Raw genomic sequence first — 15,334 nt, 5'->3', positions numbered from 1 at the left:
CTTGGACCCAAAAAGAACAATTTTACTTTCACGAGTCCAAAAAATGTTTCTCCATTTCTCAATAGGCCAGTTGAGGTGTTCTTTGGCAAATTCTATCAGCTTCAGTACATGTCTTTTTTAACAGTGGGTCTTTGCGGGGACTTCTTATTAGGAGATTAGCTTCACACAGGCGTCTTCTAACTGTCACAGTACTCACAGGTAGCTTGAGGCTGTCTTTGATCATCCTGGAGCTGATCATTGGCTGAGCCTTTGGTATGCTGGCTATTCTTCCATCCATTCGAATGGTAGTCTTCCGATTTCTTCCACGTCTCTCTGTTTTTGCTTTCAATTTTAAAGCATTGGAGATCATTTTATCTGAACAGCCTATCATTGTCAGCACTTTTTTATAAGTTTTACCCTCTCCAATCAACTTTTTAATCAAAGTATGCCATTCTTCTGAACAATGTCTCGAATGACCCATATTTCTCAGGCTTTCAAGGAGAAATGCATGTACAACATGTGCTGGCTTAACCCTTAAATAAGGGTTACCTGATTCACACCTGTTTCTTCACAGAATGATTGACCTCACCAATTGAATTCCACACTGCTATTATTTTGAACACTTCCCCTTTCAAATAATTATTCAAATACACAGACTCAAAAACATGCAGCTCATGAATGCTGAGTCTGTTGGATTTCTTAGAATCTACTGCACCAACTGGTAAATTGTTTGACATGTGGTAATATAATTTATACCAAACACAGTGATTAATCTGGTTAGTCTTATTGGTTTAGTTATTATTTTGAACACTACTGTATGGCAATATTTGATTTACAAGCTTTCAAAACATGGGCCAAATTGTAAAAATACTTGCAGTATTTTCTTTGTATCATTTAGAAATACTAAATTAACTGAAGTGTCTTTTTCTTATTTACTATGTTGTAACTGCTCTTAAAAGGACGATTCCATGTTGCTTCTCACCTGTACTGGCTCCAGTGCAGCCCTGTATCTTCTGTTAGCCGGCTGGCTCTCTTTGCTCTCATGCTTCTCAGGTTATTATCGTAACCCAGTGTGCGCCTCAGACATCATCTTGCTTGGCCTCTTAAGCCTGCACAGGCAGGTTGCCTGCGGCCTGATATGGTGTTAAAAACAGTAAACTGCTATCATGTACGTTCCTTGTGTTCCCACAGCGCCTACCCAGCTCTATGTCTACTGGGTTCTGTTACAACTTACTTTAAGTGTGCGACAGGACTAATTCTGCTGTATCGAAGAGCTGTCTTCATATCCAGCTCTGCCGTTCCTGGGTGTTGTCCACACACTCAGTTCTACTACGATGAGGTGTTGCGTGCACACTTGGTTCTGATACAACAAGGTATCCAACTGTGGACTCAGCGCCACTGTTCTTCATTTGGACCTGCTATATCAAGGTCCCTGCCTGCTTACACGTCTCTATTTCTTCAAGGTGCTGTCTGCACACTCAACTCAGCAACTCTAATGTGTTTGTCCATATATTCTGCCATCCAGCATTTCCAGCTCCGCATATCCAAGTGTCGTTCTGCACTTTCCAGCTTCACTGGTCTTCACTACACCACTTGCCGTCCAGCTTGTCTAGCTCTGCTACATCATACCTTCAGTCTGTGCTGCTCACCCTTACCTACAGCTTAGCAAAATATGTCATCCTATCCCTATTGCACAGCTGATCACCCTATCCTCTCTACTGCTGACATGCAGTGCACCAGTTGTGATCAAATTTATCCTTGTGCACTATGTAATAAAAAACTGCTGATTTTAACAATTAATGTACTCTTTAAAAATATATATTTTCAAATCATACATGTTTATTAGCTGGTGTACATGTGGTACATAAATAACAGATTTTGCCTTTGGATAGTAATTGCTTCATGTTGACGGCTGCCTCGTTATACATACTGTAGATCCTCGGATGCCTCAGTGCAATTGTGGATTTCCTGAGTTGCACTAGAAGCCGTTCCACAACAAAAAAGTGCAAATCAGTTAGGAAATCTGTAAAAGAAGCAATAGGAGAAAAAATAATATGCAAAATAAAATATGCAAACATTTTTTGTAAATCTCTATTTTTAGCGCTAAACGATTTTTACATTCAATGTTCTTTGCAGATAAGGGTTAAAATATATATTTTACTGGTTTGATACAGGAATACTAATACACTGCAAAGTCACAAAGTTCAAATATACACTGCTCAAAAAAATAAAGGGAACACTTAACCAACAGAATATAACTCCAAGTAAATCAAACCTCTGTGAAATCAAACTGTCCACTTAGGAAGCAACACTGATTGACAATCAATTTCACATGCTGTTGTGCAAATGGAATAGACAATAGATGGAAATTATTGGCATTTATCAAGACACCCTCAATAAAGGAGAGGTTCTGCAGGTGGGGACCACAGACCACATCTCGGTGCCAATGCTTTCTGGCTGATGTTTTGGTCACTTTTGAATGTTGGTTGTGCTTTCACACTCGTGGTAGCATGAGACGGACTCTACAACCCACAGAAGTTGCTCAGGTAGTGCAGCTCATCCAGGATGGCACATAAATGCGAGCTGTGGCAAGAAGGTTTGCTGTGTCTGTCAGCGTAGTGTCCAGAGGCTGGAGGCGCTACCAGGAGACAGGCCAGTACACTAGGACACATGGAGGGGGCCTTAAGAAGGCAACAACCCAGCAGCAGGACCGCTACCTCCACCCTTGTGCAAGGAGGAACAGGAGGAGTACTGCCAGAGCCCTGCAAAATGACCTCCAGCAGGCCATAAATGTTCATGTGTCTGCACAAACGGTTAGAAACTGACTCCATGAGGGTGGTATGAGGGCCTGACATCCACAGATGGGGGCTGTGCTCACAGCCCAACACCGTGCAGGACGCTTGGCATTTGCCACAGAACACCAGGATTGGCAAAGTCGCCACTGGCGCCCTGTGCTCTTCACAGATGAAAGCAGGTTCACACTGAGTACATGTGACAGACGTGACAGAGTCTGGAGACGCTGTGGTGAGCGATCTGCTGCCTGCAACATCCTTCAGCATGACCGGTTTGGCAGTGGGTCAGTAATGGTGTGGGGTGGCATTTCTTTGGAGGGCCGCACAGCCCTCCATGTGCTCGCCAGAGGTAGACTGACTGCCATTAGGTACCGAGATGAGATCCTCAGACCCCTTGTGAGACCATATGCTGGTGAGGTTGGCCCTGGGTTCCTCCTAATGCAGGACAATGCCAGACCTCATGTGGCTGGAGTGTGTCAGCAGTTCCTGCAAGATGAAGGCATTGAAGCTATGGACTGGCCCGCCCGTTCCCCAGACCTGAATCCGATTGAGCACATCTGGGACATCATGTCTCGTTCCATCCACCAACGTCACGTTGCACCACAGACTGTCCAGGAGTTGGCAGATGCTTTAGTCCAGGTCTGGGAGGAGATCCCACAGGAGACCATCCGCAACCTCATCAGGAGCATGCCCAGGCGTTGTAGGGAGGTCATACAGGCACGTGGAGGCCACATACAATACGGAGACTCATTTTGACTTATTTTAAGGACATTACATCAAAGTTGGATCAGCCTGTAGTGTGTTTTTCCATTTTAATTTTGGGGGCGATTCCAAATCCAGGCCTCCATTGGTTAATACATTTGATTTTTGATTTCCCTTGATGATTTTTGTGTGATTTTGTTGTCAGCACATTCAACTTTGTACAGAACAAAGTATTCAATGAGAATACTTCATTCATTCAGATCTAGGATGTGTTCGTGTTCCCTTTATTTTTCTGAGCAGTGTATAATTGCAGCAGCTGCTAGAGATCACTAAATTAAGCTCAATGTATAACAGTTTATAAAAACAGTTTTAGCTCCCTCTAGTGGTGGCTGCAGGTAACCTGGAGTAAATAAGCACAACATTTTGAATCTTTTTAGATAGAAAAACAATGTACAACAATGTACAAGTGGCAGACATGCACTTTAAAACAAAGGACTCAGAAGTTCTTTTCGCCCCTTACCAACATAGAACCCAATAGTACATCCTGCGTCAGGACTTCTCAAGGCCCTTATGGCTCCCATGTTAGTCCTCCTGTGAAGCACAGCCTGTGGCTGGACTTCATAAGAGAACGTGATTTTGATTATACACATCAAAACGTAGTATTGCAGTAAGTACAACAAGAGTCTGCAGGTTCAAGTCCCTTAAGGGTACTAAAAAATAAAGACCACGACAGCGCTGAAGCCATTCATTGATCTCAGCAGTGTATGCTGTCTATATCAGAGTTGCTGCACTTAGTGAATGGCTATAGTGCTGTTGTCACAATGTCAGCATTGCATACAAAAGAAACCAGGTCATCGGTGGATACTCAGTGCTGGACCGAGGGTGTTAAGTAAAGCACACTTTTTCACACTGAACTGTGCCTGGGGACAATTGTTAAAATTAAATAAAAAAACTATTATCACTGCAATGGTAGTGACCTGGATAATCGTGTTTCCAAATAAATATTAAAAAAAACAATGGTGGAATTGCATTTTTAAAGCCAATTCACCATTCTTGGAACTTTTTTCCCCCATTTTCCAGTACATTATATGGTAAAATGACAGATATCATTCACAACAACTACTACCCTCACATGGCTATGTCAGCAGAAAAATTAAAAAAAATGCAAGAAAAATGGTTCTTGGAAGAAGGGAGGGAAAAAAGGAAAGAGCAAAAAATAAAAAGTGGCTGTGGGGAGAAGGGGAAAAACAAATTATCAGTATATTCACACAAGGTGGATACACTGTGGGTTTTAAGTTTGTATTTGCAGGTGGAAAATTTGCAGCGTATTATAGATCCATCAAAGTGGAAGAAATGTCACCAATACTCATCCCCATGCTGTGGAAAAATATCCATGTGGCACCTGACCTGCTGTGAAATATGGCAATTGTGCCACATATTTGTGATAACATTCATCCTGTATGAACATATCCTATTACACTTGCAGCTAATCTTTAAGGAACTGCTTTTTCAAGGGCAAAAGAATGAGGGCCTATGGACGGTGTAGGGGTTCATGCTCTCTGGTGGGCGTCAAGCATGAGGCCTTAGGTAGCATTCACACAGGTAATGCAGTTTTGGTCCAAACACATGCAGTTTTTATTGCTTTCCACAGGTTACACAGCACGAAAACAAACTCAAACGTTAATCCCTGGCCTTGTCCAGGTGTTAACTAAACAGCATAGACCCTGGCTACTCATACGTGGCTGAGCTAGCCCCAGCTCGGACAAACAAAACAGCTAATGTCCATAGCAACCACAGATACTTGTGGTTCTCTGCATATGGCCTGTGCAGACTTCTCAGAGAGGGATTCTGGCCTCTGCTACATCCAGCAGACTGGCTGAAATCTCAATCACCTCATTCAGGGAGAGACCCCGGCACGTCTCTCAGCTACAGTGCACATCTTGGCTATTCACTCACACAGCCTGTGCATTCCACTCTGGTTCATCCAGGAGACTGGAACTCCCTCAGGAGACTGGTACTCCCTCAGGAGACTGGAACTCCCTCAGGAGACTGGCACTCCTTCTCCTTCAGGAGACTGGCACTCCTTCAGGAGACTGGCACTCAGTGAATCTACTTCCTGCGACACACTGCAGGTGCTTCTAATCAAACACTGCAGAGCTGGGATTTAACCCCATCCTTTCCAACTATGCTACAATGGATAGAACCTCAGTACAACTGCATGTGGATACTGGTCCCTTTCCTGCTCTAATCAACATTTTGTTTTGTTTGTCTAGACCAGTGTTTCCCAAACCCCATCCTCACGGCCCCCCACAGGTCATGCTTTCAGGATCTCCTTAGTATTGCACAGGTGAGAGAATTCCTGATGCCTGGATGATACTTCAATCACCTGTGTAATACTAAAGAAATCCTGAAAACATGACCCGTGGGGGGCCGTGAGGGTGGGGTTTGGGAAACACTGGTCTAGACTCTGGAGCACCCATATATTGCCAAAGATGAGGGTTAGCTCTTCATTTCATATTTTATTTTATAAGGGACATTGGAAACCTTAAACCATCTCTGCAATGTAAATTATAATAATTATTTCTATTTAAGACCCCCAGAATGAGATGAATTCTACAAAAAATGCTGAATCTTAGCAAATAACCTGACAAGACACTCTGGTCCTTTCCCTTGGACTGTTACAAGCAATGGCAGCACAAGCAGCAGGAAACATTTCAGGTTTCCAGTTTTTTTACCCAGTGCACAGTCTAGAAGACCTGTATATACCCCCAAGAGGGAAATGGGTCACAGAATCTGGGCAGTACATGTACAATCTTTTCTGGCTGCAACACTTCCAACAACACAAAAGAGGCCAAATCAATAAGTGCTTAATTACCGTAAATGACTTATATGATTTGACAAGAGTGGGGAATGTATAACAATGAAAAAAATCACTACAGTCCTTACATAATAGCTGGCTGGGAATTATGGCACAAGTTTAATTATAAGTCAGGGCAAATAAGTTACGTTTTGCACCTCCGAGCAATAAATCACCAGGAGGGACACTGTATTATAGTCACAAATGTACAGTATCCCTGTTACATACATACTTCTCAGCATGTGACAAGGGGTTAATCTATATCCTCTCACTCAGTCTTGCCTTCACCTCACACTCAAACTACAAATTGTACTGCAATGCTGTCACATGCCCCAGAGACACAACATGCTGCCACCAAGGGGTGATGAGTCCCCAAAATGCCCAATGCTGACAGTCAAAAGGACAAACACGCTCAGAAAGGCTATAGATTGTTTAGAGCAAGCATACAAGGTCCAAACGTATTAAAGTTTTAAACTTTCATATAAAAAGTACAGCAATTACAAAAAAAAGGCGAAGTACAAATAAGCAAAATAGTTCTAAAATAAAAGGGAGAAAATAACAGACAATACCCAAAGGTTTTAAGTTTTTAGATGTTCTTCTGTTTCCTTGACAATAGGAGAATGATGGAAGACACTCAGATTTGGCTGACCCTCACAATGTGGCAGACCCCCACCCCATTATCACATTTAGTAAACATCAAATACTCTAGCTTGCCCTTCATGCTGTATACTAGTGATCTGTCATTTATGTGATTCTGTTTAAAGTATCAGGATTGGAAGTGTTTCTGCTCTCTCTGGAATCACGAAAAAAACAGTGGTAGGTAAAAATGTAGGTTTATTGTCGACGTATTTCAGAGACCACCGACACCTTCTTCAGGACAACCATACATAAATAGCGAGGTAATTCAGACATACATGCTTTAAATACAGAAAAAAAATCAAAAAAGGGTGCCAAGTAGGAGGAGTATATACAATCATATTTTAAAACACCGTGTATGAGGTTGTATAATTACATATATTTTTTAGCAAACCAACCGGAGAACGTACATATATTTGATTGTGCTGAAAATGACATAATAAAAATAAAAGATATAAGAAAGTGAATTATTCAAAAGCCATTGTCTGTATGGTGTGATTCGCTCAAAGAGATACGATCCTAGTGATTAGTGGGGAGGAGAAAAGAAAGAAGAGAAGCACAGAGTGACTTGTGTAATGCAGCGGCTTGCGGCATTACTGTAATGGTCCAGGGTGTGTTTTGGCTGACCATGTACCTCCCTCTCAGGTGACTGATCACATGACTGTGACATCAGCACAGGTCCTGTGCACACAGAGGGTCTGATCACATGACTGTGACATCAGAACAGGTCCTGTGTGCACTGGAAGATATATAAACCCTGGTAGTTTTGAGACAGGGTGTGAAAGGAGTGAGGCCTGTTCCCTGTGTGGGACACCGTTAGAGTGTGAGGCCTAGTTAAGCCTGAAAGGCAGAGGCTGGATCCTTATGTGTAAGCAATGCCAGTAGCCTTGGAGGGCAAGAGGCTTGGAAGACAAGAGTCCTGGAAGGCAGAGGCTGGATGTTAGGTGTGTAAACATACCAGTAGCCTTTGAAGGTACGAGGGCTGGAGACCCCCATCTGGGAAGCCGTAAAGCCACAGCTGTGGCAGAACAAATCTGAAGTAGCTAATACACGGCAAAGGTAAAACACTGCTTGATGTGGACATTTATATTGTTACCTTGCTGAAGGCTGTATCTGGAGCCAAGTGGACATATCTGTCACTGGAAAGGCTCTTGGACATTATATGTGTAATTTGTCGGTGAGCCACTGAGATGGACTCAGTTAGAAACAGTTATGAAGTGTAATAAACTGCTGGATTGTAAAATACCGGAAAGTCGTTGCATGTGTGCTTTAATTGACCCATTGAAGCGAGTGTCCCCCAGCGTAATGACTAGCGCTGCCTTACATGTGGTTGGAGAATGCGGGCAACTGCAGCCCGGTTGCTAGGGGCAACTGCAGCCCGGTTGCTAGGGGTAACGGCACAGGACGATGAGTGTGGATACAAGCATCTTGCTGTGGCTCGGCGGGGCCACGAAAATTTTCCGGGGAGAGCGGTGTGAAGTGTCTAGTGTGAACAGTGTACCGCGATGGCTGTGAACGGAGCAGCAAAAGAAAATGAAGCTATTGAGCGATTAAAGTGCCAGTTAAAACTGCAGCAGGTATTTGAGAAACATCTACAGGACATGGTGCAGGAACGGCAGGAGCTGTGGGCACCGTATAGAATGGCAGCAGTGAACCATTCTGTGAACTCTCCGGGGGCGCCAGTATTGTCCCAGAGTGCCCGGGGAGGTGGTAAGAGATGTTGTGAACTGGGTCCTAAGACTATTGCTGTTTTTTTTTGTAAAATTCCCCCTACAGGTGTGGGTGTCCAAAAGTGGGCGGAGTCTCAAAAGGGGGCGGATTTTCAAAAGAGCATGAAGTATAGAAAATCGGTACAGTAATGAGAGAGAAGGATCAGGATCTGACAGCCCTGAAAGAGGAGGTGGCCAGTCATGACCAAGAGCTGGAGCCTATCAAGCAGCAGTGTCAGAGTGACGTGCAGCAACTATGGGAAAACCTGGAGAACGTGTCCTCAGACCAGCGGAGCCTGGAGTCTGAACGGCAGAAAATATACCAGGTTGTGAGGAACTTACAGCGAGACCTGGAGGGAAGCAACGAGGAAATTAACCAATGGAAGGAAATGTTCCAGGAAATTAAGGAGGACCGCCGCAAAACCAATGAGGAGGTTTTGCAGTTGAAGCTTGAGAAGGAGGCGCTGCAGGATGAAGTTTCTGGGCGTGAACAAAACCTAGAACGACAGCGCGAACAGTTGAACCGGGAGCTGTGTGAATCCAAGAAGGAATATGGTGAACGCAGTGGGGAACTGCAACAAATTAAGAGAGACTATGAGGATCTCCTCAGGGTTAAAGAAAAACTAGAGGATGATAAGGCGGATGCAGAGCATATGCGCCAAGTGGTTGAGACCACTCTGCAGGACACCCGTGATGAAAATGATGATCTCCGCAGAAAGATCCTAGGTCTGAAAGCTCAGGTGAAGGAGCTGCAGACGTTCTGTGATAATCTCCAGAGGGCAGAGACGTGCCTTAAGGAAAGAATCAGCAAGGTGGAAGCTGAGCGGAAAAAAATGGAGGAGTCTATCGGAGAAGCCACAGACCAGGGCCAGGAGTTGGCCACTGGAGATGGGAGGTATGAAACAGATACCTCCTCAAATAATACGAGCTCGGGTAATTTGGTGGATGTAAGAGCCAAGATCAAGGAGCTCAAGGAGTAGCTACAAGCCCATTTGAAGCAAGAGAAGCTTGAGAGACTGGCTGTCGAGAGCCAAGTGGGCGCATTAGAAACCGAGAGGTCTGAGAGAACTCTTCTGTTAAAGGAGCAGGTGAAGCAGGAAGAGCTTCAGAGATGGGCTGCAGAGATGCGAGTAGCTGAGCTAGAGGAAGAAGTTTTCGAGCTCAAAGGTCGCCTAGCAAAGTATCACTCAGTGAACGAGGCCTCCTTGGAGAAGGAAAAGGGCAAACAAGTTGCACTTACTCCTTTATACCATGAGAAGGTGGACCTGAGGAGAGCTAAGAGAGCGTTAACAGAAGATAAATATGAAATGGAAGTGGTCAAGACGAAAATTCTTGAAGTTGTAGCTGTGAGTCAGCTCAGGGGAAGCATACAGGGTGAAGAAGCTGAAAGTCAGTTGCCCCTGAAACCTGAGCTGATTGATCGTCTGGAAACCACTGGTGAGACAGAAACCTCTCGGTACAAGTGCCTCATAGATGTACCCGAGGATTTGAGAGAAGAATGCACCAGTGAGTCCGTGCATGAAGAGTTTAAGAAGGCCGTGGGAGCCTGTAAGGTGTACTCGACCTCAGAAGCTAAACAGCTGGTGGTCCTGTCCACGACCGAAGTCAAGGGTGAAGAGGGTGGCGATCCTAAGTGACATGCACTGGCGATGTATTCGCACGAAGCGGTTTCTCCGGTTGAAGACGGAACAAGCCGTTAGACAACTGGAGCTTATGAGAAAAGCTCACAGTCTGCGGGAAGAGGTCATCCGGGTGCCTCATGTTCTGGTGAGAAAGCTTATTGGGAGAAATGGCCAAGCCATGCAGATGATGGTAAAGAAGTCTGGTGTGATGAGAGTAAGCAGTCCACGTGATCGTCAGGACTGGATACCAGATGAAGACGGCATGGTGTCATTCTCCGCTGTAGGAACGGAAGAAAGTCTTGCATATATAAGCATGCTGATGGAGTACCGAGTGACCTACCTGCGAGAGGTAGAACAGTTGAATCTGGCTAGACTGCGAGTGGAAAGACAGCATCGTCTGAGCAGCAGAAGATGGCAGCCGTCTAGAAATTGTGAGACCAGACAGAGAAAGGGCCCTTCAAATAATAGAACAGCTACAGTAGAAGTTAGAGACCTTCCAAGATGTCCTGAGGATAGTGGGCGTGGGTTTAGAGGTAGTGAAACCTCCAGTAAATCAGGTCTGAGTGGCCCATACAAACGACCCAATAGAGTACGGGACAGTATGGAGTCGAACCGGACCTTAGATACCAGGGCGTGTGAGTCACACTGCTGTATGGACCGCTGGGAGCGGGGGAGGTCTGACAAGGTTATGACTGACCGCTGGGAGTGGGGGAGCTCTGACAAGGTTACGACTGACTGCTGGGAGCGGGGGAGGTCTGACAAGGTTACGACCCGAAAATGTGACTTGACGAAGTCAGTGACAATGACAGATGGTAGGTCCTTAAGGAAGGAGCTAATGTCATTGACTAATGTTCCAGGGGCTGAGCAGTGCAATTGTCAAGTACATGGTCTCTGTGTGAACTGTGGGTTATAATGTGATTGTGTATATTATGTGTTCAACCCCACAAGTTTGAACAGAGGGGGGGATATGTAATGCAGCGGCTTGCGGCATTACTGTAATGGTCCAGGGTGTGTTTTTGCTGACCATGTACCTCCCCCTCAGGTGACTGATCACATGACTGTGACATCAGCACAGGTCCTGTGCACACAGAAGGTCTGATCACTTGACTGTGACATCAGCACAGGTCCTGTGTGCACTGGAAGATATATAAACCCTGGTAGTTTTGAGATAGGGTGTGAAAGGCGAGAGGCCTGTTCCCTGTGTGGGACACCGTTAGAGTGTGAGGCCTAGTGAAGCCTGAAAAGCAGAGGCTGGATCCTTATGTGTAAGCGATGCCAGTAGCCTTGGAGGGCAAGAGGCTTGGAAGACAAGAGTCCTGAAAGGCAGAGGCTGGATGTTAGGTGTGTAAACATACCAGTAGCCTTTGAAGGTACGAGGGCTGGAGATCCCCATCTGGGAAGCCATAAAGCCACAGCTGTGGCAGAACAAATCTGAAGCAGCTAAAACCTGGCAAAGGTAAAGCACTGCTTGATGTGGACATTTATATTGTTACCTTGCTGAAGGCTGTATCTGGAGCCAAGTGGACATATCTGTCACTGGAAAGGCTCTTGGACATTATATGTGTAATTTTTCGGTGAGCCACTGAGATGGACTCAGTTAGAAACAGTTATGAAGTGTAATAAACTGCGGGATTGTAAAATACCGGAAAGTCGTTGCATGTGTGCTTTAATTGACCCATTGAAGCGAGTGTCCCCCAGCGTGATGACTAGCGCTGCCTTACACTTGCCATGTGTGAGGCTATATCCCAATCTCATTCATCAATGTGTCAAACCATGAATAGCACTGAAAACGGCCTCCCAGCCGGAAATATGTGGAAGATATATTAATGTGCATTGATGTATTAGAAAGGATGTGTGTGTTATGAATGATTATTACATCCCTCAGCACCACGAACAAGAATATAAGTTCAAGATCATTTGGGGACTTAACAGACCTGTCAGGTGACCTGTCTCAAACATCAAAGGGATTTTGTGGGAAGGAAGGACAAAACTGGATTGAGTATGTTCTTATGTTCTTGGTCCAGATATGCTGCTGGTACTGTCTCCTTTCCACTATACTAGATGTTACTCGAGCGGTTCCCACGTTTTCAACTTAGATAACCTTGCTCTCTGAGTTCAGCACTGAGGGGATTTCCATTCCCAGATCCTCCCATTGATGAGGCTGATGATTCATTTCATGAATCACAGCTCTTTGAGTCCGCTTCTCAGGCAGTAATATAAATTTAGAAAATAAAAACTCAAAAGACCATTCATTTAAACAATTGATTTTATTTTTAATTAGAATTGAAATACAAGTGCTTCTCACTAAATTAGAATATCATCAAAAATTTAATTTATTTCAGTTCTTCAATACAAAAAGTGAAACTCATATTATATAGAGTCATTACAAACAGAGTGATCTATTTCAAGTGTTTATTTCCGTTAGACTATGTGCCCACAATGCAGAAATGCTCCGGATTTTTCCTGAGCGTTTCTGCATTTCCCTGGCAGAAAAAAACGCATGCGGACTGTACATGCGGATTGTACATGCAGATTGTACATGCGTTTTTCCTACCAGGGACAAGCGGATGTGAAGCGTTCTTCACATGCATTTCCACATGAGGGTTGTCAAGCGCTTTCCAAGCGCTTTTAGCATCACTTGGAAAGTGCTTGTCAACTTGGTCATACTATATAAATCCATGCAACCGGCATGGATTTATATACTGTCACCGAAAGAATAGTTAAAAATAAATCTATACTGACCTTCTGATGGCCCCCGGAGTCTTTATCCGATGCTTCCTGGCTTGTCGGCAGCTCGCGGTTCACTGAAAGGACCTGCCGACATCAGCGGTCACGTGACCCGTCACATGACTAAATGACGTCATGGCAGGTCCTTGAGTCCACCGCGATCTGCGGCAAGCCAGGACAAAGACACCGGGGGCCATCAGAAGGTAAGTATAATGTTTATTTTTTATTTTATTCTTTTTTTTCACAGGTTCTATGGTACCGGGGTCCGGAGGAAAGTCTCCTCTTCTCTAGACCTGGGTACCATCCGCACATTGAAACGCATGTAATCCGCATGTACAGATGTAGTGATGCATAATCCATGTGTTCCAATGCAAGTCAATGGCAGCGAGAACGCAGCGCTTCCGCAAAATAATTGGTAGTGCTGCGTTTTTTTCCGCAATGATAATCCGCAGCGGAAATTTCCACAGGATGTGCGGATTATCATTGAGGAACATTGCAGACCTTCTACCAAGCGTTTTTTAAGCGTTTCTGCAGCGGAATTGCCGCTGCGGAAACGCTTAAAAAACGCATCGTGGGCACACAGCCTTAATGTTGATGATTATGGCTTACAGCCAATGGAAACACAAAAGTCATTATCTCAGTAAATTAGAATAATTAACAAAAAACACCTGCAAAGGCTTCCGATACATTTAACCCCTTCATGACAGGAGGATTTCCCATTTTTTGCGTTTTAATTTTTTGCTCCCCTTCTTCCCAGAGCCATAGCCTTATTATTTTTCGGTCAATATGGCTTATTTTTTGCAGGACGAGTTGTACTTTTAAACCCCATCACTGGTTTCATCATTTTGTGTACTGGAAAACGGGAAAAAAATTCCAAGTGCGGTGAAATTGCAAAAAAAATGCAATTCCACGGTTGTTTTTTACCACGTTCACTGAATGCTAAAACTGACCTGCCATTATTATTCTCCAGGTCATTATGAGTTCGTAGACACCAAACATGTATACATTCTTTTTTATTTAAGTGGTGATAAAAAAAAATCCAAAGTTTGCTACAAAAGAAAAAAAGATGGCGCCATTTTCCGAGACCTGTAGTGTCTCCATTTTTCGGGATCTGGGGGCCAAGTGAGGGCTTATTTTTTGCGTGCCAAGCTGATGTTTTTATTGATACTCATTTGGGGCAGATGTGATGTTTTGATCGCCCGTTACTGCATTTTATTTCAATGTTGCAACGACCAAAAAAAAGTAAATCTGGCATTTAGAATTTTGTTCTCGTTAAGCGTTTACCGATCGGATTATTTTTTTTTTATATTGATAGATCGGGTGATTCTGAACGCGGCGATACGAAATATGTGTTTTTTTTTTATTATTTTATTTTGAATGGGGAGAAATTGGGGTTATTTAAACTTTTATAGATTTTTTTTTCATACTTTTAAAAACATTTTTTTTCACTTTCTGCATGCTTCAATAGTCTCCATCGGAGACTAGAAGCTGCAGTTGTCCCATCGGTGACCTGCAATCACGTGACGGGGTCACCGATGGGCGGGGCTAATGCCGCTATTCAGGAGCGGAGATGTTAAATGCCGCTGTCAGAGATTGTCAGCGGCATTTAACTGGTTAACAGCTGCGGGTGGATCGCGATTCCACCTGCGGCTGTTGCGGGCACATGTCAGCTGTAAGAATCAGCTGACATGTGCCCGGTTCAGTGCGGGCTCAGCGCCGGAGACCTCATTGAACCGGGGGTGATAGCCTGGGGCGTACTAATACGCCCCAAGCCAGTAAGGGGTTAAAAAGGTCCATTAGTCTGTTTCAGTAGGCTCCACAATCATGGGGAAGACTGCTGACTTGACAGATGTCCAGAGGGCAGTCATTGACACACTCCACAAGGTCCCGAAGTTCCAATTTTCATTTGGAAATCAAGGTCCCAGAGTCTGGAGGAAGAGTGGAGAGGCACATAATCCAAGCTGCTTGAGGTCTAGAGTGAAGTTTCCACAATCAGTGATGGTTTGGGGAGCCATGTCATCTGCTGGTGTATGTCCACTGTGTTTTATCAAGACCAAAGTCAGCGCAGCCGTCTACCAGGAAATTTTAGAGCACTTCATGCTTCCCTCTGCCAACAAGCTTTTTGGAGATGGAAATTTCATTCTCCAGCAGGACTTGGCACCTGTCCACACTGCCAAAAGTACCAATACCTGGTTTAAAAACAACAGTATCACTGTGCTTGATTGACCAGCAAACTTGCCTGACCTTAACCCCATAGAGAATCTATGGGGTATTGTCAAGAGGAAGATGAGAGACACCAGACCCAACAAT

At 44.4% G+C, this 15,334-nt stretch overlaps 1 protein-coding gene across 1 annotated transcript in view; it reads right to left on the bottom strand.

Annotated features, from left to right (window-relative positions):
• Window positions 1-1,798: 1,798 nt before the first annotated feature.
• APOO (apolipoprotein O) overlaps window positions 1,799-15,334 on the bottom strand; it is a 93,283-nt gene continuing 79,747 nt past the window's right edge. Inside the window, exon 9 of the mRNA XM_073667521.1 lies at window positions 1,799-2,002. The gene's annotated coding sequence lies outside the window, so the exon portion shown is untranslated. The remainder of the gene's footprint in view (window positions 2,003-15,334) is intronic.

Source organism: Phyllobates terribilis, unplaced genomic scaffold (assembly GCF_046119375.1).
Source record: "Phyllobates terribilis strain yellow unplaced genomic scaffold, ASM4611937v1 Scaffold_2__4_contigs__length_985480577, whole genome shotgun sequence".
Classification (NCBI taxonomy): Eukaryota; Metazoa; Chordata; class Amphibia; order Anura; family Dendrobatidae; genus Phyllobates; species Phyllobates terribilis.
Note: the sequence above shows the minus strand (reverse complement) of the source record. Positions and strands in the feature narration are given on the sequence as shown.